A 26,806-nucleotide genomic window follows, 5' to 3' on the forward strand; every position below is an offset into this window, starting at 1 on the left:
ATTTCCTTGACACTCCAGATATCTCCATGTCAGTTTAATTCCACGATTAGAGGTTTACCTTTATGGCTTAAGATTTCTTAACCCTGATTAAAGTGTACATATACCAGAGAAAAATAATATCTTAAACATTCCCAGTTCAATATTTACTATATTTATGCCTACCCTTTAATATTATAATTGTTCTGATAGATATGCAACAGAAATATATACCTATACTCACAGAATTACAATGTCCTGACAGAACAAAAACTACTTAAGTTATCCATAGATTAGTAGATAGAAAAATTGCTGTTTATTCCACAATGGAAAACTCAGCAGTGAGAATGGACACAGTGCAACTACTTCAACAGTGTGGGGGTATCTCACACCTATACCAAATAAAAGAAGCTGGACAAATTCAATGAACACAACTTAACCGTAATGGTTCATCCATGTTTCTTTTTCAAAAAGAGTTTCAAAGTAATCACTGAGGTTAGAAGCAGAAAAGTGGTTGCTCTTCATGGGGTTGGGTGATTACTGGAGAGGGTAAAGGGGGACTTCTAGAAACTGGTGATGTTGTATTCTTTTTTTTTTAAGATTTATTTATTTATTTATACAAGCACTGGGTACAGTCAGAAGCTCGGGAGGGTGAGAGAATTCACCAGAGCCAGAGCGGGGAACAGAACAGGCAGACTGACCAAGTACACTGCTGAGGGGAGCAACGGGTGCGGCAGGAGAGATCTGTGCTCCATGTGGGACCCTCACCAACGGTCAGGGATCGAACTGGCACTGCAGAGGCTGTGGGCAGCTTCGCAGCCAAGCCCTCAACTGCTGCACCACCGGGGAGGCCCGGTAATGTTGTATTCTTGATCTGAGTTTTCATTATATGCTCATGTTCAATGTGGATAAAATATTGAGCCATATCTTTTTGATTTGTGCTATATATATATTATATATATGTCATAGATCATTAAAAATAGACATAAAATAAAATAAAAATGAAAAACAAGCCTTTGCCAGTCATTAGGATTTAATACTAATGAGTTGCACACTTATTTTTGTTTTTACTGAAGTGTGACTCAGAATCAGAATGTCTGTATGCAAGGTCTAAATGCAGTTTAAGAGAAGGTATCAAAAAAGGGAAAGCTATGGAATGCTGGATGTATATAGACATACAATTAAAAAGAGAAAATCAGATGAGTCAGAAAGGTTCATTTCACTGTGATTCCACTTTGATCACTAGAAGACAGTTTATTTCAAAGTAGGCATTCTTGTGAATACCACAATGTACTTTATTTGTATTTGTGTTTGTGTGTGTGTGTATGTGTATGTGTGTGTGAATGTGTGTGTGCATGTGTGTGTGTGTGTGTGTGAGAGAGAGAGAACGCAACATTTCCACTAGATGGAAAGTTCTTTGCCTCCCGTCCTTTGCATTGCAATTCCACATACTCTTCAGGCACTGCAGTGAGGTTGCAAACTGGCTGCTTCTTGATGCAAGTCTGTCTTTTCAAACACTGCTCTTTTCAGTACCCCACTGGGGTCTTGGTTTCTAGCAAATTTACACAAACCCTAAAGTACCCCTTAACATAAATCCAACATGACTAACCTAAATAACCACACTGTGTAATCTCCATACTTCAGTCCAGGCAGGGCAGAGCTAGCCCGTAGAGACAAATGTAGACAAAGAAACATTTCTCCCTATTTCAAGTTCTTTCTTTCAAAAACTAGGATAGGAAATGTTTAGTGTGATGATTTTATTGATGATTCTGATTTCTTTTCATTCTTGGTTTGTTGTCTATTTCCTGTGGACTTATGTGCACATATACTTATTCAAGTTGTAGTTAATTCAACTCTTTCATGACCATTTGATAGAAACAAAATGCCATACTTACCCCATTGAATGATGGATATAGCGCTTTGATCTCCTAGAATCAGATTTCTGTTGTCTCTACCCAAAATTTTAGCTAAAGAGGAGCCAAAGAGATCTTATTTGTTCACTTAATACAATCATTTTTTCCATGTCACGAAATAGACTTAAAACTATATTAATCGTAAATTTTCTACTAGCTCCTATATTTTCCGACTTCATTTAGCTGTACCTCTAATGTTGGGATATTGAAGTTTTCATGTTTCATCTATAGAAAAAAATCTACATAGGAATTTTTTACACATATTCGTGAACTTTTATGGTTATTTCCTTAAAATAAATTTTTAGTAATAGAATTACTGAGTCAAGAATTATGTGCATTTCAAGGCTTTTAATATGTACTATTAAATTGATCAAGATCATTCTGATCATCTTTCAAGTTTTCCGAAGAGATTAATTTGGCCTTAAAAGAACATTATCAGTCATAATTTAATTCCCCATTGCTTCTCTATACTGAAAAGAAAAAAATTAGCAGAAACTTAGACTATGACATAGAAACATTATAAAGTAAGAATCTTTAAGTACAAAATAGATACTAGTTCATCTAGGTGGATTCATAAATTAATGAACCTTTGCATTCAGTGTGTCATTATCAATCTGTAAGTAGTCTATAGAGGCATATATAGGCTATAGACATTTCTATCTTTTCCAACAGTTTCCGTAATAATTTGATTCATAGTATTGGCTTGTGAGCTTGTATATTGTTTTTAGGTTTAGTTGATGTTGTTTTGGGAGAGAAACCTAAACTTTTGAAGGTAAAATCCTAAAGAAACTGTAAAGTTTAGAATGGTGGATAAAGCTTATTATGATAGTTAATTATGATGAATTTGCAAATTATGAAGAATAGGAATATATTAGTATGTATGAAAATTAATAAGGTGTTTTATTGTACCAAAGCTTTATCAGAGGTCATGTGATATGAACAATGAATTTATTATGATTTGAGATTATATCACTATATATATAACCTCTAGAATGAGGAAGGTGATATAGAAAATCTAATCTATGCCCTTCATACCAAGACATTGGTTGAGTATACTTTATTCAGAAAGTAGATATTATCATAGCATGAGATCATAGAAAATGTTAATGTTTTATTAGATAATACAATCTCTAGGCAATAAAAGTGACAGTAAATAAGAAGAGTCAGGGAAAGAAGAAAACTTACAGAGCTGTCCAGAAGAAAAAGAGCCAGTTGGTCAGTCATATGTAATGTTTTTAGAAAGATATAGAAAACTAAGGGTAAGGACGAGAAAGGTGAGTTTATCTATGGACTCCTTCCTGTCTCTTGACTATATTGGGTTAAATATTGTCCTATAAAATCTTCTACATGTCCTGCATGAAAGCCCTGGTCTGGAATTACTTACTAGGTGAAATAACAGAAACCTTCATTTTTTCAGGGACCTACATTTACTCATTCAAATTTATCATTAGGCATAGAAATGAGTAAATATATTATGGGTTCCAGGCCCCATCTTGTAGTAGTCAATCTATTTTCTCTGGACAATCTAAATTCTTTCTCTCAGACAGTTCAGAATCACCTGTATTTGTCTACTGGTTCATTAGTATGGGGCATACAAATTGATAAGGGGGTGGTCTTGATTCTTGCATCAATAGAACCTGTGCTGTGTCCCCTGTGGAAATATTCTCCCTGAGAACTGGACTCTTAATTATAGTAATGGGATGCACCAATTGGATAGCGGAGCTCTGAGAGTGATGGTAATGGGGACAAATTACCACCTATTTTCACCAGTTAGATTCCAGAACCATACACTTTATTAATTTGGGGCACAGAACCACACAAAAGTAAATATGGCTCAGATGATAGTCATATATGACATCTTGAGGCTGAGAGAGGCAGAAGTAAGTTCTACCCATTTCCTGCCTCTTTGTGGTTAGGTTGCCCCATAGTGTATTCATTCTTAGCTTTTCTAGGTTTTATAACCAGGCGGGCACCCTGTGTATTCTGACAGGGGCAGAGCCTCCATAGGTCCTGCAGGATTGGACCTGGGCTTTGGAGCTAGTTAGTATGGACCTTTCTGAGGAAGCTGGTGGTACTGGGTAGGAGGTAGAAGAACTGGGTTGGGCAGGGCCTCCCTGGTGGAACAGTGGGTTGAGTGCAGCGCTGTGAAGCTGTCTGCACACTCTTCAGCGCTGGTTTGATTCCTGGCCAGCTGGGGAGAAACCCACATGGTGCAGCAGACCTCTCCTGTCTCACCTGCTGCTCCCCTCAGCAGTGCTTTCAGTCTATCTGCCTGTTCTGCTCCCTGCTCTGTCTCTGGTGAGTCCTCTCACCCTCCCATGCCTCTGGCCTGTACCCCAGCTTTTGTATAAATAAATAAATCTTTAAAAAAAAAAGAATTGGGTTGGGCAAATTTGGAAAGGCCTAAACTGGTTATCGTAATGTAGATTATAAGGAGAATTAATATATGACATGTGAGGAACTTTTGGAAGTATAAGTAACCCCTGCTTTGCCATTTAGCTTTTGCCCAGGACAAATTAATACCTCTTTTCACTAACCAAAAGAAATCTCAAGAAAATTTCCGCTTTTATAGCAAAAGTGAAAAAAGCAAAAACAGCTTTCAGCTTTAGTTTTGCAGCAGCTGTTCTAGAGGCAAAATGTACCCTGAGCAACAGTGAGAGTTGCCCCGCCCAGCTCCTTCTAGCTATTTTCTACAGGCTGTGTATGTAGCATATCACTCTTGTGATGCTTTACTATATGTTATCATGCTTTACTATATATTAGTGCTATTTTAAGTTTTATGTGTAATAGTTGCTATGGTTTGATAGATTATTTTTTGGTTCTAAGCACAAAAAACTTCATCTATTCCAAATAGGTGGTCATTGCTTTTTTGGTTTGCACCAGTTTGGCTTCTGAAAGTTTCCATAAGAACAGTCTACTTTGGGGCCCTCCCCTGGTGACACAGGTGGTTGACAGCGCTGTGAAGCTGTCCAAAGCCTCTGCAGCACCGGTGGCATCCCAGCTGGCGAGGGTCCCACATGGTATGGCAGACCTCTCCTGCCTTGCCTACTGCTCCCCTTAGCAGTGTATTTCGTCAGTCTGCCTGTTCTGTTCCCCGCTCTGTCTCTGTATCTCCTGTGCATCTGGCCTGTACACCGGTTCTTGTATAAATAAATAAATAAATCTTAAGAAAAAAAAGGAACAGTCTACTTTGGGATAGCAGGGGACAACTGTTCTAAGGCTATCAAACTCCAGGGACAGAAATACTTAACTGTTTTCACATATTTAAGATGTTCAATCAGAAACTTGACAACTATATGCTGAAAAATAATACAGAAAAAATTTCAGTGGTGCCTGGATTCAAGTAGTTGAGTATTGACCTTTTTTCCACATTTATGAGAATGTTATTCTTCGTGTAGTAAAAACTTTGTTATATAAATTTTCAGTAGTTGCAGACAACCCAGAAAACCCTGAATGATACGCAGAGAAGGTTTGCAGACAGTTAAAATTATTTTAGTTTAATAAGATGGAATATGTAATTTTATTTTTCCCAGGATATAGTGGGGGGGGCGAAACAGATTATGAATGGAAACCTGACAAGGCCATTGTTTGAGAAGTGTGGAAAGTATTGAAATGTGATGCTAGGCAACCTTGGCGTTAGCACCCAGCAGTCTCTGGAGACTCGGTGTGGAAGTAACCATCCTGTGACCCTCACAGGGTGACCCTAAACCACCAAGGTCAAATTAAATTTGTTTGGTTTATTCTACTTCCCTGTAATAATGAAAATTGCTGTATTTTGTAGAAAAGTCTTTTTACTATATTTAAAGTAATTTTTTTTTGTAGAAAATACTAATTTAAATTAGCAGTTGTGTACAGAGCACTTATTTGAATGAATCCCTGCTGTCATATGTAGAATAGGAGATAGAGAGATGCCCCAGGTATATGATAAATATTTGTTTAATAACCGTGGGTCCATTTATGACAAGTTCTACCCTATGGCACTATTCTTTTTAAAATAAAGATTAACTTACAAAACAAAATAGAAATACATTTTCACTTGTATATGATCTAAAAAGCACTATAAAATGGTGTGATCTAATTATTAAAAGTATCTAACATTATGTTTATCTGATTCTGTATAACTCGTCACACAAGAACTTAGTGACTTAAAAGAAAAACATTTTATTATCTCTCATGGTTTCTGTGGCTCAAGCATTTGGGCAAGACTCTCAACTGGGCAGTTCTTGTTCAGTTTCTATGTGGTTATAGCCAGACATTGGTTGGAACAAGAACAGAGGAGTAGGAGGGCAGGGATTGAAATATCTGGCAATTCTCTAGACATTGCTGTCTTCATGTAATTTCAGGGTCTTCTCATGTAGTCCTTTTGCATGTGCTAGTCTTGGCTTCCATAGAGCACAGAGACCTTGGAAGAGTTGGATTATTTGAATTGCAGTAGAAGACTTTTGTGATGACTTGGCCCCAGGAGCCGCCTAAGTGATTTCTACCATAATATACTTGTTAAAATAGTCAGAAATGCCCATCCAATTTCAAAAGCAGAGGTTTTTTTCTGCCTCTTGAGTGAAAAAGTTACCTCAGAAGGGAACGTGGGATGGGAGTTATTGCAGTAGATGACTTTGGAAAATGCCAGCTGCAACAGCCATGTTAAAAAAATATGAAAACTCAAACTTATCTGCTGAGTCATAGGAAAAATGTATCCATGAAAGTGGGTTTGCACAGTGGCAAATCTTTTAGAAAATACTATTACTACTTTAAAAATTGGTCTTGTTAGTAAGCTAACTAAATCAGAAAGAGAAGACTAATATCAGATGATTTCACTCATGTATGGAATATAAAGAAACAAAACAAAGGAACAGACAGAACTAAACCAAAACAGACCCTAGATCTGACTGTATGATTGAGGCTACCAGGGGAAAAAGGATGGAATGAAGTGAGCAAAGGTTGTGGGGGGCTGCGTCTAATGGACTGTGATAGAGGATTATGATCGCCTTAATGGTAGCCATCATGTGTTAACATACATCTGAAAAGGTAAACAGATACCTCCAGATCATATACACTGTTGTAAGTCAACATTGCCGCAATAATAAAAAATCCCATTTTAAAAATTGAAATAACTTTTAAAATATGACAGTATTGTATGCAATCCACACATTTATTAAACTCATATTATTCCAAAGATGAAGATTAAAGGAATGCAAAGGATAACTACAACCTGATACCTTTTCCTTTTCCTATTTTGTTCCTGAGTAGAGAATCAAATAGACTTCCTCTTGGAGAAAATGGAACTTAATCACATATTTTGTCCATGACAAGTGAATCTGAAAAGCAGCAAAGGATTCTTGGCAACCTTTCATATTATATAGTCAGAGCAATGACAAGTGCCTCCAAAATGGGTGTCCTAATATACTATAAAATAAATTGTTCATGAACGAAAATCTGCACAATGGTGTATCCGAAGGCTCTATGGGGTCCTCACAGCTGCTGAGTTACAAATGCACCAAAGCAATCTCAGAGATTCCTCTGGGGGTAATTGATATTTGAAATAAGAAGAAGACAAAGAATTACTCAAAATGTCAATTATTTGAGGAGGAAATGACAAAAAACATTGTTGGGTCTTACCATCTCCAAGGATTCAGTTAACAGATCAAATCATTGCCCTGGTTTTAATATTTCATTTTTTTCTTTATTACATGCCCAGTTTTCAGGCAGTACTTCTCAAATTTGATTGAGCATTTGGGGTTTTTTTGGTGATTGTGGACTTTTAGGGATACAAATGTAAAAAAGTCAAAGAATTTCGTTTCATTAAGTCCATTATTTTTGTGTTCACAATAACAGGTTTTTGGTGATGGAAAGAAAGTTTCATTTTCTTTTTCATCCATAAAGCAAGAGTGTAGTCTTCAGTTTGAGATCTTATCAGTTTTTCCCTTAGGATAGAAACATATAAACAAAAACACTGCTTCTTTTAAGGGTAAAGGTGTGAATAAAACACACACAAAAAAATGGACAACTTTATGGACTCACTGCAGACTTTTTTTCTATATGTAAGACAATGTTGACAAATTTTTCTATGTTTAAAAGCATAATTTGTTATTTGGGGGCCATCTCTACCTATTATGTGGTGAGGATCTATGGTGTTTTTAATTTTTTTGTTTGTTTTTGGTTTTTTTTCCCCAAAGATTTAATTATTTATTTATACAAGAACTGGGGCACAGGCCGGATTCGAGGGAGGGTAAGAGGATTCACCAGAGACAGAGCAGGGAACAGGACAGGCAGACTTATGAAATACACTGCTGAGGGGGCAGCGGGCGTGACAGGAGAGGTCTGCCATGCCATGTGGGACCCTTGCCAGCCGGCCGGGATTGAACCAGCACTGCAGAGGCTGCGGACAGCTTCAGAGCACGGCGCTCAACTGCCTGCGCCACCAGGGGAGGCCCGAGGATCTATGTTTAATTAGTTATTTTGAAAATGTGATTTTTGTTCCACTTCAGTAAGTGACTCTCAGCCTTAGTCTGAACCAGTAAATAAAAAAATTAGTTTCTAATGTAGATTCCTAAAACAAGCCACTGAAAATTCATAGTGTCAGCGTGGGAGAAATAGGACTTTGTAATGTAGCCATAGCTTTAAGGAATGATTCCTAAGACATTTTCAATCTGCAACACCTTTTAAAAAAATTAGTAAGAAAAATGACCTCGCTTCTAATTCGTTATCCCAACACTGATGTATTTGACTTAGCAGTGTCTGGATCTAAATTAAGATTAGTCTCTAAAGTACCTTTTGGCGAGGGAAAACCATAATGATTTTATTACTCCTTTACATGAACCAGGAAAGGGGATTTTACAAGCATGAAGAGGTTCTTAAATAGAGTGGGTAATGGAGGAAAAGAAAGAATAAAAAGGTAAAATCAAGATCTTTTCCCATTGCATTGTTAACTTCCGACATCACAGAAAGAAGCGAGGCTGTTTGCTCACTTGGTTAATCTCATCTTTCCATTATCAATCCACAGGGTGCGTTTTCAACTAGTTTTAAGTTGGAGTTGTAAAATGGACTCTAGAGTAATGTGAGTGAGAACGAACAAAAGGGGCTATTCTCTCATCACTGCCTGTGTGTCACTCCCATTAATGTCAGCGGGGATTATATACTCACATGTAGGAAAATGTCTGTTTACAACTGGAGTGGATGCGTTACTCTCCCTGTTACCACCATTTCGATTCATTAAAATGGAATGGATTCATATGGGGTGTGTTTGTATTTGCTTTAAACAGGCATTCTTTTTAGAATAGACCAGTAATGTAAACTTAATTATCTTCGTCCCCCTCCCTCCACATACACTGAAGTAATGCATCTGGCTTGCAGTTCATCCTTCCTTTTCCTTTTCTTCTACCTAAGCTTTTTTTTTTTTAAAAAAAAAAAAAGGCAAAGCAACTATCAACTTCTAGCTCATTTACATTATTTTTTTAAAAAATTATTTATACAAGAACCGGGGTACAGGCCAGATGCGCGGGAGGATGAGAGGATTCACCAGAGACAGAGCGGAGAACAGAACAGGCAGACTGACGAAATACACTGCTGATGGAAGCAGTGGGCGAGACAGGAGAGGTCTGCTCGCCATGTGGGTTTCTCCCCAGCCAGCCGGATCGAACCTGTGCTGCAGAGGGTACAGACAGCTTTACAGTGAGGCGCTCAACAGCCTGCACCACCAGGGAGGCCCTACATTATTTTTTTTTTAAGTGTGCAATAATAGTTGAATGATGTTAAACTCAACAGATTGTAAATGGAACCCAAGTACCTTGTTAAGCCAAGATGTGTTTGCTGTCCACTTAAGCACTTCTTGTTACTGGTAGTTTTTCCAAGATCATCTGGGTGTAAGTGATGTTGCCTGTAGTACTTAAGCCATAGAAATAGTGGTGACCTATATTTTCATGCTTCAAATTAATCCTTCTTCTGCTGGTATCCTCCACTTGCTCTTACCTCATTCCTTCAAAGCAGGTATTCTTGGCATAAAACAAAGCCAGCTCTCAGCTTGCATAGAAGCTGAAGATTTGTATGCCTGCTGCAAAGATCTACAACTTATTTTTGATCAAAAAAAAGTCAGTGTGATTAAAATAATGTCAAATCTGTTAGATCCCTTTTGTGCTTCAGTTTCTATCAATGCACTAGTCGATAACACTAAAATTATACAGTCAGAGGTTGTTTACTTTAAAGCTGCTTGCAAAATATCAAGAGACTTTCAAAGCATTAGCAACCAATTTGAGAGAAAATGAGGGGTCAGGGGGAAATATTTACTTTGGAAGGTCAATTGAATATTTGAAGAGAGTAACAGGTTTGGCTTCTAGGGTCATGTTAATGTACCTAGTTGTGCATTTGATCCTAAATAATTAAGCTGTAGAAGCAGGAGGTCGCAAAGTTGTTGTAGATTAGGTCCCCAGCCGGGACCGTACCTTAATGTTGTTTGAACAAAAGAAGAGCTGTGTCTCCCATGTAAAGTATGGTTTGCTGCTAGGGCAGGTCAGAGCCTGCTGTCCTGGATCCTTATTCTGGGCAGTATATCAGAGATCAGGCCAGTCACTTACTCTTCTGGAAAGCTACATGGGTGACTTTTGTCGTGTGATCCGTGTTTTATCTGTTCCTTGCCACAAATGATATGCCTTCTACAAATGTGACTGCTTCAGGGAAATGTATCACCCTGTGGCTTTTGGAAGCTGAGTATCACTGATCTTTGAGTCACACATGCATTTCAACATGGTTGGCTTTCTTGAAATTGAAGTACAACCCTTAATTATGTTAGTTAATTACAATTACTGCACTTGAATTATATTCATGATAAATGAGCACTGGCATCTATCAAGTGAACTTTTTTAATAAAAGAATTTGTGTCTTTTAAAATGATTGTGTTATCTGCAAGAACATTTATGTTATAAAAATGAGGAGGTGGAAAGTGGGAAAGGATTGTCCTTTTCCAGTGGCAATTTTCCTGTGCTTATGGCAGGCAGAATTCTCACAGATGGGCAGCTTAGTTTTTCCTTTTACACATCACTCTCAATGAAATGAGTGGTCACAAACTTAATAATGATGAAAATAAATACACTGTTGTACTTTCTATTTTAATATTAATTTAATTATGTTTTTAATGTAGCAGATCCAAAATCTTCTTTTCTTGCATTATCCAATTTAAAATCAACTGTTTTGTTGGGAGTTCAATAATTTTTTTAGCCTCTATCCTCTGATTAAAGCAAACTGAAACTAAAGGTTCATTTAGTTCACAAATCTGATTTTTAATTTTAAAATCATATTTTTGAAGGAATTTTTTATTTCTGCTTCTATGCTCTGTACTTTGTTGCTTCTTTTGGAAAAAAAAAATACAGGTAGAAATTTAAGATTGCTTTCAGAGACAAATCTTGCATATACTAACCATGAATCTTTTTTAAAAAAGTATATTTTGTTGGAAACATATTTATGCCCCAATTTTACATGTCATAAAGCTTCAAATAAGGACTGGATTCATTTGTTGGATTTTGAATGCTTTTTGGTTAATAAAAATCAAACTATGCACAGTACAAATTTGCATTAGTAAGTATAATCACTTGGATTGGGATGGTTTATGTAAAACAGAAAACAAAACCTCTTACTAACCTCAATAAATTCACAAACAAAAGGAATTATATAGAGTTGAATGCAATGATTTTATACTGTTCTGTCTTTATCTCCTAGCAAATACCTTGGAAGGTATTTCTAAGATAATACTTTAGGTATCATGCTCGTTCAAAAACATGTTAGTTTTTGTAATACCAGTTATTGTCTTCACATAATACAGAAGGGAAAAAAAAAAAAAGAATCGTCAGCTAACCTGGCTCTGGTATAATCATAATATAAAATATATTTTACATTTAATAAAGGTAAATTATGTGTCGAAAGGTAAAGCAACCTATAATTAATAGTAACTTGGCTTGTGATAGCCAAAACACATCAAAGCAGTCTGTTTCTTATTGACTAATGTATGCGCTCTGGGCAATCCCTCCTCCTTTCACCCCCATCAGTTGGGATCTTTTAAGTTTAATAGTATAAGATGTCCATGCAAAGCTTTATTTTTTTAATAAAATGTCTGCTTGTCGTTAAATTTCGTGGGTGCTGGATGATTATTCTAATGGGATTTTAACATATGAGAGAAGAGAGACATGTGAGTGTATGTGTGTGACAATTTAGCACCCTTCACTGGTAAGATGAACAAGGGCACAGATGCCTTTTATTATCAGAGATTAACAAACACACATTTCTCCTTGGGGTTAAATTTTGTTTGTAAATGAAAAGTATCCCCATGCACTCTGCATTTGGCACTCCTCCTACCAAATGGAATAAAAAGTAGAAGAATTTAAGGTATTAAGAAGAAATACATACTTTTTAATCTTGAGCATTCTCTCCTGTTAAAATCAGGGATGGAGTGTGTCTTTAGCTTGAATTGTTTCTGTTTGTTTTTAAAGTATTTTAGAATGGTTTGCATTAAAGCGAGGTATTGAAAACTTCAAAAACAGGAAGAAAAATGTATTCCTCCTATAAGAAGCCATGAAGGAGTTTTTAAAATCCTTTGCCTGCTTTGAAATATTTTCTAAAGGAGATTGGAGAACCAGACTAGAATTTTAGAATTTATTACAACTGTCTTTTATAAAAATGGAAGTCAGGCTGAAATTGCTTGTTTATTGTTGTTCTAGCTGTAGTTGCTGCAGTTGTTTTGTGAGAGTGGAATCTTACTATAACTCAGCCCAGTAGAGAATTGCATTTGCTGAGTGCCCTTGTTACCTTTCAAAGGGACTGATTTGATGAGTTAACACTGCTCTGGGAGGGGAGGGGAGGTTGGTGGGGGAGGAGTTTCTCAGTTTGCACATATCCCCATTTTCAGAAAGGATGGACTAAGGGTTTGCATAATTAAAAGTTGCATCAGAAGATCCTTCCTTGCTTCCCTAAAACTCTTATGCTTCAATTCTACCCAAGAAATTAATCTATTACAATCATTCTTATTAGAAAACACTTTCCCTAATATTTTTATGTAAATCTGTTTTAATTAGAGCTGTCCCATCTTTTCCTCTTTAGATTTTGCATAATGTCTTTCTTAAACTTTGCTTTTTCACTCGAGGTAGCTCAAATGAAGGTACTGTGTTGTGTATGTTAAAATCATCTACATAATCTTTAATAGACTCATCACATTTGGTCACAGACCTATTTGCCTTTTTTTTTTCTCAAATTCTATTTTTTTTTTAATATGATGATCTCACAGATGTCTGAATAATGCCTCACTGCTCACTGAAGAACTTCAAAAAGCATTGGGAGCGAAGCTTCATTTTCTGTGTATCATCACAGAGCAAGGGATTATTGTAATCCCCATTTTATAGACGAACCATTTGAGGTTTAAGTAACTTAGCCAATGCCCGGGAGTAAGTTGGACAGGAAGCCAGAGTAAAACTCAGTTTATGATTTTGATCTCAGATGAACTTCTCTGTCTTTGAGTGAGTGAGCTTGTTTTTCAGTCTTTCTGACATGAAAGTATTAGGTTTTCTGGTGGTGTGACTTCTATCAGTAAAAGATAGAACTGAACTCATAATGTTAGATCATTTCCTGACCCAGTTTTAATTCTGTAACCGCTGATATAATTAAAAGCTTCTCTTTTAGTATGAACTTAGTTTTCTTATTAATCAAAAAACAGCTAAGTTAGAGTTTTGCAAAGGCCAAACGTACTATTGCCAAAAATTCTATCAGTGAAGAGTGCTGAGTATTTAGTTTTTTTCTTGTTATTTAATTAAATCTATGGATATCAATACCTACATTACCATCCTCTCTAAAAGATAATATGTATAGCTTGGAAGGCATTTAAGATTTTTCATAAGCAATGGCCTCAGGATTTCTACATTAATAACGTAAGCATGTCGTCAAGACTTCAGGACTACTCTGCTGAAAAATGTCTCTACTACACTAGAAATATTCATTTGTAAAATCTTTGCTCTGTTGCAGTAATAATAAAATTTATAAGCTTTCTGTGACATAAAGTGTGATTTTCTTTTGCATAATGACGGCAGGAAAATCCATGCAGTTAAAAAAGTTAAAGAGGTAAAGTTTTTTTTTTTTTATTAAAAAAATAATAGCTCTGACTATTTTTAGGAAAGTAGTCTGGGGTTTCTGATGTCAGTCACAATCGTCTACAAATTGTAAAATGGTTTCTTAAACAAAAACAAATAATAGAAAACAGTAAAAATTAAGGTAGCTCTGGAAAAAGTAAAACATCTTTATTTTAATCCACCTTGAAAATTAAGATTGGAATTAAGTCATTAGAGCTTTTTTTCCTGTGTGAAACTTGGGATGTTACATAGTTAACCTAAAGATACTCATTTATAGCTCTAATTGCTTGCAACCTTCTGAATAATTTTCCTTTCTGTCTAAAACTTTCCATCGTCAGTCTCAGGCCAACAGTAACTTTTTGTATTTTAAAAAATATTTAAGGAAGAAATTAATAAAACCATTTTGGTGATTCTTAAAGGGGAATTGACGTATCCTCTTACATTAAAAATATTATCCAAATAATTCAAAAATACACTCAGAAAAATGTCAGACTTTCCTAAGTTCTTTAATTCAACATAAATTATTGCTCTTTGAAACTTAACCACACAACAAACATATTTAGATGTTAGAAATAGGTTTAATACATAAGTTACATAGTATTTCTATGAATCTGTAATCTGTTCATTTTAGAAACATACATTTGAACACTGAACATTCCATAATTACATAGCACCATTAAGAGGATGTTACAAACCTAGTAAGACACCACTGCCTAAAGGTAAGGTAATTGGAGAAAATCGTACTTGTATTTCACCTACTTGATGTTCTCTGATTAAAAAGAAAACTTTAAAGCAGTAGCAGTAAACATTAAAGGCAGTTTTACATTGCTAGTTTTCAGTGAATAATATGGAAATTAGAGTTAAAAAAATCCTTAGTAATTTTGGCACTTGTAATATTCTTAATATTATTGTAAGACAGCTAAATGAAAGACAGAAGGTAATAGTTGCTAATGTACTTGAGATTCAAATAAATCGCATAGTTACTGTATTCATATTCACATTTTATGCAAACCAGCTTGAAACAATACATATGTCCCATTTAAATAAAGCTCAATCAAGCACCTTAACTATTACACAGAAATAAAGCAGAAAAAATAATCAGTAATTAAAATGCAACTTCCAAGGGGAAATACCTTTCAGAAGAAAATCATAGAAGCACCTGATTCTAAAAATGTCACGCAGGCTTCATAACTCTAAGTGCCATTTGTTAGCAGGTGTAGATACAAATTTTATAACAGCACTTGCCTGTCAATATCATCATTATAAAGCTGGTAATTTAATGAAAAATTTAAAGAAGACTATTAGAATAATTTCTCATTCAGTCTGGGAGGCACCATATTAGTCACTGCAAACTATAGCCTTCTTTATTCATTTCTGCTAGCAGTTCTTCAGTTTTTTCAAAAATTAGTAACTTTTTAAATATTTTTCCTTCAAATCCTGAAACTTGTAGTCAGGTGGAAGTGATAAATACTTCTTTAAATATAAAAAGATGCTTCACATGAATGCACTTTGCAAAGTGATAGAACAGAATTTATAACAATGGAACTATAGCAAATAGTCTATTTTTGTAAAAGTGGGCCTTATAGTCTGTCTAGTACATATAATAAAAATTTAAACTATCCATTTGAAGGCAGTAAAAAGTTGAAAATAAGAGTCCTTTCATGGTTATTGTAAAACTGTTAAAAAGAGGGGCCTTCCTGAGTTCTATCCAGGGCCAGAGAGCTAACTCATATATGCCGCGGCAGACCTCTCCTATCTCACCTGCTGCTCCTGTCAACAGTGTATTTCAGTAAATCCCCCTGCTCTGCTCTCCACTTGTCTCTGGTGAATCCTCTCACCCCCTGCACCTCTGGCCTACACCCCAGTTCTTCTACGCAAAAATACATACATATATAAAATCTTTTTTAAAAATCTGTTAAAAATAGGAAATAAAATGTCTACCTCCTGATTTATTTGTCAGCATTTCTACATAATATTTTCTAAACAGAAGAATAACTTAAAATTTACTCTTCCTCACCTTAAATTTCCTTTTATGTATAGTGTTGCTTCTTTAGACTAATGCCTTTATTATTAGAAATCTCCAGATCACTCCTAGTTTTTCCTAACCCAAAAATAAACCTTGAGAGCTTTGTCCATTAACTTTAACATCCATCTCCACCTCCCCCCTCCGCCATCCCACTGAACCCCGATTTGTTCTAGGAAACTGCCTTTTAAGTAATCTTTCGCCTTTCTCATGTATAAAACCTATTTTTAGTCCCTACCTAATGCTTTTAGTTTTCTTATTTTAGTGTATTGGGAATTTCTGTTAAGGCTCTGTAGGTGTCAAATATATTTCAGTTTCCTTATTGTTAATGGGGGGCAAGTGTAAACTCTCCCCTCAGATCTTTATTGAACATCTATTGTTACAAGAATTTTAATGTATAATCTGCTTTGCAATTTGCATTCAGACTTAAACCACAAACCTATTCTACAGATAGAACCCTGGCCATTTATTGGATGAAAAAAAAATACAATGTAGATGCTGAAACTTATTTGAAAATGTTTAGTTCTGTGGAGCTCACTCTGTACAAAACATTGCATCTCATACCTCACATGTGTGATTTCATGTGTTCTGCAGTTCTAAGGTCTTTGCAATTCTCCTTGAGTCCTTTCTTTACTATCTCATAGGCAATCCCTCAGCAATGCCTGGCTGTTTGACTTTCAAAGTATATCCAGAATATGACTGTGTCTTACCACCATCACTGCTACCATCCTGGTTCAAACCACTGGTGTTTCACCTGGAATATTGCAACACCTGTCTAATGGATCTCCCTGTTTATATTTTCTCCTCCACACTCCATTCTAAACACAGCAACCAGAGCAATCTTGTCAAAACATGGATCAGATTATATCACTCACTGCCCTTCGATGGCTGTCCACTGCAGTCAGAGTCAAAACCACAATAATTTCTCGCCTAAATCATCATCTTCCACTGACCTCAGTACACCAGACCCTCTTTCAATGCTCAGTCTCTGCCACCGGCCTTTTTTTTTTTTCCCTTATAGATCTTTCCTTAGATGTCACGTCCTCATCGGTGATTCCTAAACTAGACTTCCCATGTAAAAAACAATAATTTCCCTGTCTGATTTATTAATGCTTTAGTTTTCTCTTCATAACACTTAACACTATCTAACATACCTTATACTTTGCTATACATCTTTTTTGTGTGTGTTCTCTATATGTATTTTTTTTTAACATTTATCAGTCGTGTTTGAGTTCCGCCTATCCTAGTGCAATGTAAACTACATAAAGGAAGGGATTTTTCAATGTTTCGTTTTAGAGACAGCCATGATTTCAGTACATGGAAGCCACTCAATATTATTTTGAGTTGGAAAAATGAATAAACAAACTTGAATTAGTAAGCTGTATTATTATTATTACTATTGTTTTATTTATTTTAGTAATAGGTCAAATATGAAACTTGGAATGATCAAATAATTTGCCTGGTGTAACAAAGTCAGGGTTTCCTAACCCCCCAGTGGTACTTTTAACCACTACTTTGTTCAACTGTCAAAATGGAACACAAATTCCTGGGCCTGGTGCTTTCCCAGTTTATCATGCAATTTTCTACATGGCTTGTCACTGTAAGATGTGAGTACAGACAAATGAAAAATAAAGATAGCATTTAGCTGTGCCCACAGTGGCTTGTAGAGCATGGACATGTAATGCATATTTGAGGACATGAAATAAATTGAAGGAATTCTTGAAGAATTATCACATGGCATTTGCAACTGTTTTAAAATTTAAGAGGTTTAGTGTTTACTAGGAAATGACTGTTTCTTACCAAGTGACTTTAGGACAGTTCCAGTTCTTCTCTGTGTTTCACTTTCCCCTTTATAAAGTGAGGATAGTGATAAAGATAGAAGATGTGATGAGTATTGTTTAAAGCAGTGCCTTGTGCATAGTAAGCACTCAGTGAGTTCATTCTTGCTATTTGCAGTATTTCGACTATTGCTTTTATTTCGGTTGAATAAAATCAGACTTCCTACTGTGAACTAAGTGGCTCTGCATAATCTTATTTCTGCCCAACACACAACTTCCTATTTGTTTTCCCTCCACCTGTGCTGGGTTCCAGCCGCTAAGCTTTCTTGCTCTCTTTTGTTCAACTCATTTCTAACTCGAGCTTGGCCCATCAATTTGCTAGCCCACCAAGAAGAAAGAACACCATCACTGCCTTGTCACAAAGGCAAACAAAATGTCACCTATACAGTGTGACTTCTGTCAATGACCCAAATTGGAGAAATTCACATCTCTTCTAGCAATCACTATTGATTGTATTTTTCTTTTCCTTTCCATATTTGGAGTTATTATTATTATTATTATTTTGGTCTTCCCACAGGGAAAGAATATATAAGAGACTTTATTATTTCTCTGCTTTATCACATTTCTGTGGTACCTAAAGCAGTTTCTAGAACACCTACTATAATTTCTCAATAGATATTTATAAAATGAATATATATTTGAGTGAGAGAGTGAGTGGATGAATGAATGAATATGATGCCTGGTGATGATCAGAACTTTCGGATGTAGCAACATGGGAACAAGTCTGAAAATAATAGAGAAGTAGAAATGAGGACTTCAAAGGTAGAGACAACCCTTAGGCAAAGATGTAATTTTTGTCTAACTTCAGGTACAAATATTAAATTAAGCTCTTAAGATACAGCCCTTCTATTTCCTCATAGCAGTAACGTGTGGTCTTCAAACATGGTACAATCTCAGAACATTTTGAGGCTTGGATCCCATCTGTCTTGAAGGGTATTATTTTGGTACATGGCCCACTTTCATGGGGCTCTTTTCTCTAATACAGCCAGCATATCATTTGACCCCTAATTACTGAAGAGAATCTGAACCCCGATGCTTTTGAAGTACCTACAGGTAATGTGAATCATTAGAAGCATATGTCATAAAAACTGAAGACATTTTTCAAATCACTTAAATTATAATAATTAATTTAATATGCTTCATATGTTTAACTATATTTAGTTTCAAGCCATATGCTTTCTTACGTGAAATGGAATTCCAGATTTTTCTATTGCTTTTCAAATATAGTATCCAAATTGGAATTTGTCCAGCACATCAAGAGTTAACATGCCCACACTAGAGAAGCATGTCCTAGTATCTGTAATAAGTATTGAGAATTAAAAATAACTTGCCTTTCAAATAAAAGGACCCACTTTGAGTAATGCTATATCCTATATCGTTGCTTCTATGTTGGTGAATACTTGCTATATCCAGTAGTCTGAACTTTCTCTTCAAAGGTCTAAGCAACCAATTTTAGTAAGAATATTGATGTCACAATCTAAGATATGTTGATGTCACAGGTTCTTAGCTCTACTCTGCTGGTACATTTTTTTCTCCCAAGGAATCTACTTTTTAAATTATTTTCAGATTTAAATTTTATTTTTTATCCTGAATTATTTCCAGTCTCCCTAGTCTTTCATGACTTCGTTGTTCTAAAATACATTATTGTCTCTGTTTTATAGCTTGCTTAGTTTACTCTTCAAATGTTACCATCACAAGGCCATGTAACAGTTAATTCATGCCATTGTGGCTTTAATGATGAATCAGATACAGGAAAACATTGCTGACAATTTACACAGTGGCAAATAAAAGGTTTTATGACATAAATATAACTTGAAATGGAATTATTCATCAACCAGCACTGATTTCTGTTCTTAGATTGAAATGCTTTTTTCTTTTAAGAGAGCATTTAATTTGTGGCTTATCTGGCAAATGCTAAGAAGTTGATTCATTTTAATTTGTTCTCCCTACTGCTTTCAGCAATTATTGGGTAACTGGGTTGATGACGGGATGAAATGAAGAAAGACTGCTACTTTGTGACATGACAAGTCTTGATTACAAGTATTATTAATTATTTAAATTCTACTGTGTCAGTCCTTTGACTTTTATAGATTTAAATATAGAGAAACGATTACATCATTTTAGGAAACAATTTTTGATAGGAATAGACTTTTTCACCCTGATTCAGGATTCCAATAATTCTCTAGTTTATTTAAGAGAAGAAGCCTCTTTGTTTCCATTTGTACTTGGGGTTACTTCACTGATGCAACAACCTGTTCCACTGTCTACTGTCAAACAATTATATAAAAAATCACCCTGATACTAATCTAGGGAGATTCAGGCTGCCAGAATTTACCTACGTAACTGCAGTTTGAAATGTTCTTATACCAAATACACGTGAATAATTAAAAAAAAATGCATATACAGACAAGTAGTTTTGCCACATCCGTAAATCCCAGGGAATCTATTTGACAACATATTATATTCCCAATTTGATGTTTATAAACTCAAATTAGCTGCAGAAAGAGTTATTTCCAGACCAGTGTGTAATGCTGCTAACCAGCTGCATGGACAGGAATGGCTATCTGCTTCTGGACTTGCTTCAGCTAATGTCCACTGGAACATGAGATGAAACATAAATAATTTTTCTTCTTGCAAAGACTGCTTCATTACAGACCAGCTGTAACCTTTATGATCAACAGCTGTAAGTATGCATTAGCCAAAAGCAGAGAATTAAAGCATAATGGAGATTTCGGAAAAGGATGAATTGACAGGTGTCAGAAGAATGCATTATTGCCTAGAGTAATAGATGATTTAAAGTAGAATATTCTGGCATAACATTTATAAAAAGAGTGTTTCTAGTATTAAAAAACTAGTTACTAACTGTATTAGCATTAAGAATTGGTCTTTGGGACAGCGCCCTGCTATTTGCTAGATGGAGTGCCCCAATTCATGAAAAGTTTGATAATGCAAAGGATATCTCTTTAAAAAAAACTTGGTCCTTGCTTCTTCCTGTTTTATTTGCACTGCTAAATCTTATGTGGTGTATTTTATAAATGCTCGGCCAAGTTGGTTGGAGACTGACCATGTATAAGTATAGATTTTTATTTTATTGTAGGTGTGTGTGGGGGGAAATGTGCATCTATTACCTTTGAGTTATTAAATATATTTTATATTGAAAATGTTTGAATATATATTGTAAATATATATTGAAGATAGTTTCTGATACATTTTATTCTTAAAGTTTTGTTTATGAATTAATTTTCAGCTTAGAAAATTAAACATAGGTTAAAGCTATAGCTTTTAAAACTGATTCTTCTCAAATAAAAGCCAAATTAATAGTTTTATGGTATCCCTCAGGATATTGAAGAGATCTGCTTCAGCAAATTTTGAATATTACTAAACATTTTTATGACATATTCAAAATTTTGCTGGGCATTTTTTTCTATTCTACTAATTATTTTATTAAAGGAATCGAGCCCCAAATGTTAAATAAAAGCATTGTTTGCAAGAATCGATATCAACACTACAAAAGATTTTCTTTCTGATTTAGAAAATATGACCTCCCCACAGGTTCTTCAAATCATTGGATTTTTTAAAAGATAATTGCTTATGTAACCTTTCAATATATACTCTCTAAATTGTTTCTAGTCAATAAATATTGTAGTGTTATTTTATGTATAACTTATTTAGGTTTTTACAGTAAACAAATTCTGTGGTATAATTTCAAGTAGATCCTTGAAAACAATTTTTGAGGTACTTTGTACCTACCTGGAAATTTTGTCCCTCTACTTGAAAACAATTTTTTAGTATTGGGGATTATTAGGGGGTGAGATGGAGTATAGCAGGGAAGAAGTCTATGGTATTCTACTCATTCTCTGTTTTATTTTCGGAACTGCCAGGTGAAGATTTGTATATATAATTTCTTGTAAAACCATACTGCATTAACTTCCCTGAGACTTGTAGCTCTGGAAATTTAAGTTATATTAAAACTGCAGCATCTGCTTGAACTTCTATAGGTTCTTTGCTGGTGTCTCGGTCTCTTTTTGTGTAGACCTTCTGCTGGCAGAAATGCCAACTCTGCCTTCTGGCGCTCTAGTGATACCATGCTACCATTTTATAGCATATTGAAAACACATTAAACACTTGAGCCTCAAAGTAGCAATATGAGCAGACTGCAAGTCTTTACATTGAGGGTGCCAATTATAGCATGCTGCAGAGCAACCGCTTTCAAATACATCATTCTTTTAATCAGAATTGTGTTCTTTTTTATTGAAAACCCTTTTTTTCACCACTTATTTTTGTTAAACAAATTTTGCAATAACACAAATGAAAGGCGGTACACTGGACAGAAAAGAACATACGATAAAAGCATATCCATTTACCTTCCCCTACCATTTCTCCTCTGTATAACTATGAGGATCATAATATCTTCCTTGTTCTTGTTATTAAAGAAAAAAAAAACTTCACAATTTATACTGCAAAATATTCTGGTAAAGCCTCTGGCAAAGGCGTACAGTAAATCAGCCCTGCCCTTGCCGAAGTTTTAATTTGCATGCCTGCGTCTCTGGAAACATTCCGGAATCTTCTAAGAAAGCATTCCAGTGTCTGCCTCTGTAAGAGTCCATATGGCAAATGCCTCTGAGATCACAGAACTTTTCTTACTTAAGGCCAAACATATCCCCTTTATGTTTGGAGTTCTCAGTAGGAGCCTAACAAAGATTCTGGAAATTATGGGGAGAATAAAGGCAAAGTGGAGTCAAGAGAATGAAGGAAAGTATATTGAAAGACAAAAACCTATATGTGTTGATTAAGCGACACTCACATAATGCACATTTTGGAACAAGGCACACTTCTCAATTTTTGCTTCAGGAAATGAGAACAGAGAGGGTATATATTAGATGATGGAGTCGATTAGCTTAGCAGTACAATTAAAATTTTTAAATCCTCACCCTGATACATACTGATTTTACATTTATCTTACTCAAGGGATACCTACTAGGAATGCTATTTAAAATGAAAGTACTATGGATTATAAGAGCTTTTGATTTTTTTTTTTAGTGAGGTACTTTTAAATGTCACAAGTGTGCAAACAAAACTTACAAGTGTGTGCTCACCCAGCCCAGCCCAGGGCTAAATGTAAAAGGCAATCATGGCTCTGGAAAAATAAATCACAACATCAGCTCTGTCTCTGAAATGCAAAAGTACCACTTTGAAATCACATTTAAGACCTGGAACAATAAGAAAAAGGAAGATGTTTTACATGAGTTCTTCCTGAAGGCTTCTGGTGGTATCCGCTCATTCCGTTCATGGAGTTAGTGCCTTGTCTGTGTGTGGCAGTCCACTTTGTGCTGGGTGGAGGGAGACCTGAGAACCCAAATCCCTGTGGGAGACAGTTGTGTACTAGATGATTGTAAAGCTGTGAGGGGAACGCTTGCAAGAGAGGGATGAGGAGTTGAATTCCTCTCCCAACCAACACCAACTTGATGAGGTCAAAGGTCTCTTAAAAAGAATGGCTGAACTGAAACTTAAAAAAAAAAAAAAAAAGAGGGATACCAAAAAAGGAGAGCATGAACGTGGTTAAGGAGGTTTGAAAGAGCCTGGCATGCACTCTTAAGCATGCCTGGTTCTGCAAGCAGAAGGTGTAAAGGGGAGGGTTGAAGTGTGATGTTGGAGAGTGATATAGGATCCTGCATACTTACTGAAGAGCTTGGAATTTTTTTTTTTTATTTGTTAATTCTAGGTTTTGCTGGCTTCACAATTTTTGCCATAACTCTTTTATCTCCTTATATACATTCATTTTTAAATTTATTCTTTCTTTTTACTTCAAAAAACTTGTTTTAAAAGGAGATTTTTATCTGTGGTGGTCTCATAATCATAGATTTGGAGGGAAGTGACTGGAAGTTCGTTAGATCACAGCAATAAGGGTCAATGGAGGTGGGCAGAACCTGAAGACTTAACCACAGAGAGTGGTCAAATAAAGCCCCACGATCTGCTGCTGGGCTCTTGCTGAAAGAAGAGCCTCAACTACACAAGCCATTAGAGCAATATTTTCAAGGGAAAACTAAGTTCCAGTTCACAAGACAAAGGTAAAAGGAGTCCTCTGCCAACAGTGACAGAATATCTTCAAAAGTATTAAAAATAAATTAAAACTTCCAGAAACAAAGAAGCAAGGGGGATGGCCAACAGGGAGGGGTTCCAGTTGAGGACACTTATGTCAAGAATGACTTGAAGGGACTAGACAGGAAGGGAGCCTTTGTATGAAGTAGAGGGTGTTAGCAAGAGCCCTTGAAGTTTCACCCAGTTATTTCAATTCCGGAATGGCTGGAGCCATTAGATGCTCAGGATGGTATCAGAGTAGATTTATGATGGCAGTTTTTGATTGCCCTTTATAAATCCACTCCCAGAGTCTAAGCTCTAAGGCAACCTAATTCTATTAGCAGCATGGCAACAGTTGGCATCTTAATTATGTTCTTTTTTTTTAATCTTTAACAATTTTATTTTATATATAGTTTTACATCATTTTTCATTTTTGTACAATGTATACATTTTCATCTTGGTTATAATCCCCATATGATTCCCACCCCCTCCCTTGTTTTGATCCTACTCCCTCCTCACCCCCCACCCAGTAGTGTGTCTCTGGTTTATAGTTGCTTGTTGATTTTGATTTTTACTTTATTATAATTAATTTATTTATGCATACAAGAACTGGGGTACAGGTCACAGGTGTGTGTGGGGGGGTGTCTGAGAGGATTCCCCAGAGACAGTGGGGAGCAGAACAGGCAGACTGACTGAAATATACTGCTGAAGGGAGTAGCGGGAGAGACTGGAGAGTTCTGCTGTGCCATGTGGGTAGCTCCCTAGCCAGCCAGGGATCTCACTCATGCTGATGTGACTGTGGATAGCTTCACAGTTCTGTAGTTAACCCCTTGTGTCACCAGGGAGGCCTGGTTTCTTAATTCTTGTGTGACATTGTGCTACAATTTGCTCAGCAGAAAAAATGGTTATAATCATACTTTCTTTACTTCACTGAGTTGATCTGAGTGTTAAGCGAGATAATGCATACAAAGTGCTTGTCATTTCTTAACTAGTGTTATACGTGAATTACTTGAAACTGAATTGTTCATCCATCTTCACTATTACTTAAAGTTTTAGAGGAATATTTTTATAGAGGAATGCATGTAGGCATCGGTCCTATATTATTTGGGGGCAATAAACAGAATTGCAGTAATTTCAATTTTTTCTCTGTTCAAAGGCACTTAGAATTACCCCTGTCTTTGAAAAATCAAAATCAGTGGAACATATCATCTTCATGACATATTATTGGCAAAATACACACCCATGCCTGCTTGATGAGAGCTCCTATTTGGTAAGTCAAAGCTCCTTTTGCTATCCCTGCAATGTGAATTTCACCTTTAGAGAGACAACCAATTGTTTCCCTAATTGAGGGAATTTTGATTTCTTTGCAAAGTTGCACTCAAGACCTGTTCTCATATTATTTACATCTATGGAAGGAATGCTTTCCCTCACTTAAAAATATAGTAGAGTCCTCAAATAGTTTTCTGTAAACAGCTCCTAGAGATATCTTAATGGGAACAAACAATTGAAAAGGGAATAAATATTACAGAGAGGCAGACAGGACAAAAATTAATGATAGCTGATTCAAAGCATACCATTAAGCGGAATTGTGGGAGCTAAAACTAGAAATATGTATTCTCCAGGCTTTCCTGCCCTCACGTTCTGCATTTCCTTGCTTCTCTCTGTAAGTTTCTCTGCCTTCATTATTCCTATTACATTATCTGGCCAAGTGTGGAGAGATATAGGAAAGAAAACATTTTATTAGACCCCCAGGAAGCAATACTATTGGCTCCATGAGTTTTCACCATGTGCTCTTAGCTACAGCTCAATGGTTCAAATCAAAGAAATGATACAGGAATAGAAGGAACAGTTTCATCTCAGTTCATCTGTGTTTCAGAAGATACCTCCAAATACCCTGGCTCCCAGAAATTTCTACTTCCACGCAGATTCTTACTATTCTCTGAAATGGCCCCTAATATATAGTAAAATCAATGGTCTTTGTTTACACCATTTTCTTTTCAACTTCTGATATCAAATACTTAAAAGCTTTCTAGAATTTTCTATCAGAGAGAAGTGATTTGTCAATTATTTCATACTGAAATGATTGTGAATTATGAGTTTATTCTCTCTCAGGTATATTTAAGGTTTTGTCTGAAATTAAAGTATGAATCATTAATAATAAACTTTAACAGAAATTTTATTGAACTGAAAATCTTAGCCATTATTAACGTTTCCTCCTGTCTATCTATAACTATTCACATACCAAAAGTTTGTTCCCACATAGTTCCTCACCTATTTGTGGATAATCCTCATAGCCTAATTAAGTTTGTTTTCCCCTTTTATTTGCTACTTAATATATATGAAATTTATACTTAAAAATATTTATTCTTCATGGTAACATCATGAGTGCATTTATGCCAGATCATAGGCAAACTGTAATGATTCACTTTAGGATAATTCATCTTCATTTATTCTTTCTCTGAAATGTATTTTCTCCATTTCTTCCTTGAAGTCTAATCTCATCACAACACAACATAGAAAGGAAAAAGAAAGCCTTCAACTGAACTTGTTTCTGAAAAATGAAATAGCAATATAAGTTTTCTTTAATCTCAATATAAAAATGTGAATATTTGTTCAACATTCATAGAATTTTATGAGTACATGTTGATATTCATGTCATGTCATGTCATGAAGTGATGTAGGTGGTATTTATCATGAAAATAGATCATAGGGTATTTTTATCTCATATGGAGAAATTGAAAGAACTTTTAGAGGAGAAATATATATCCATAATCTGTCCTTGCCAAATAATAGCTGCCTTGTTAAAAAAAAAAAAAAAAAACGTGGAAATGGTTTCTCATTTTGGCTTAAACATTAACTGTTTAATTTTAGCTAAACTCT

Source organism: Talpa europaea, assembly GCF_964194135.1.
Source record: "Talpa europaea genome assembly, chromosome: 3".
Classification (NCBI taxonomy): Eukaryota; Metazoa; Chordata; class Mammalia; order Eulipotyphla; family Talpidae; genus Talpa; species Talpa europaea.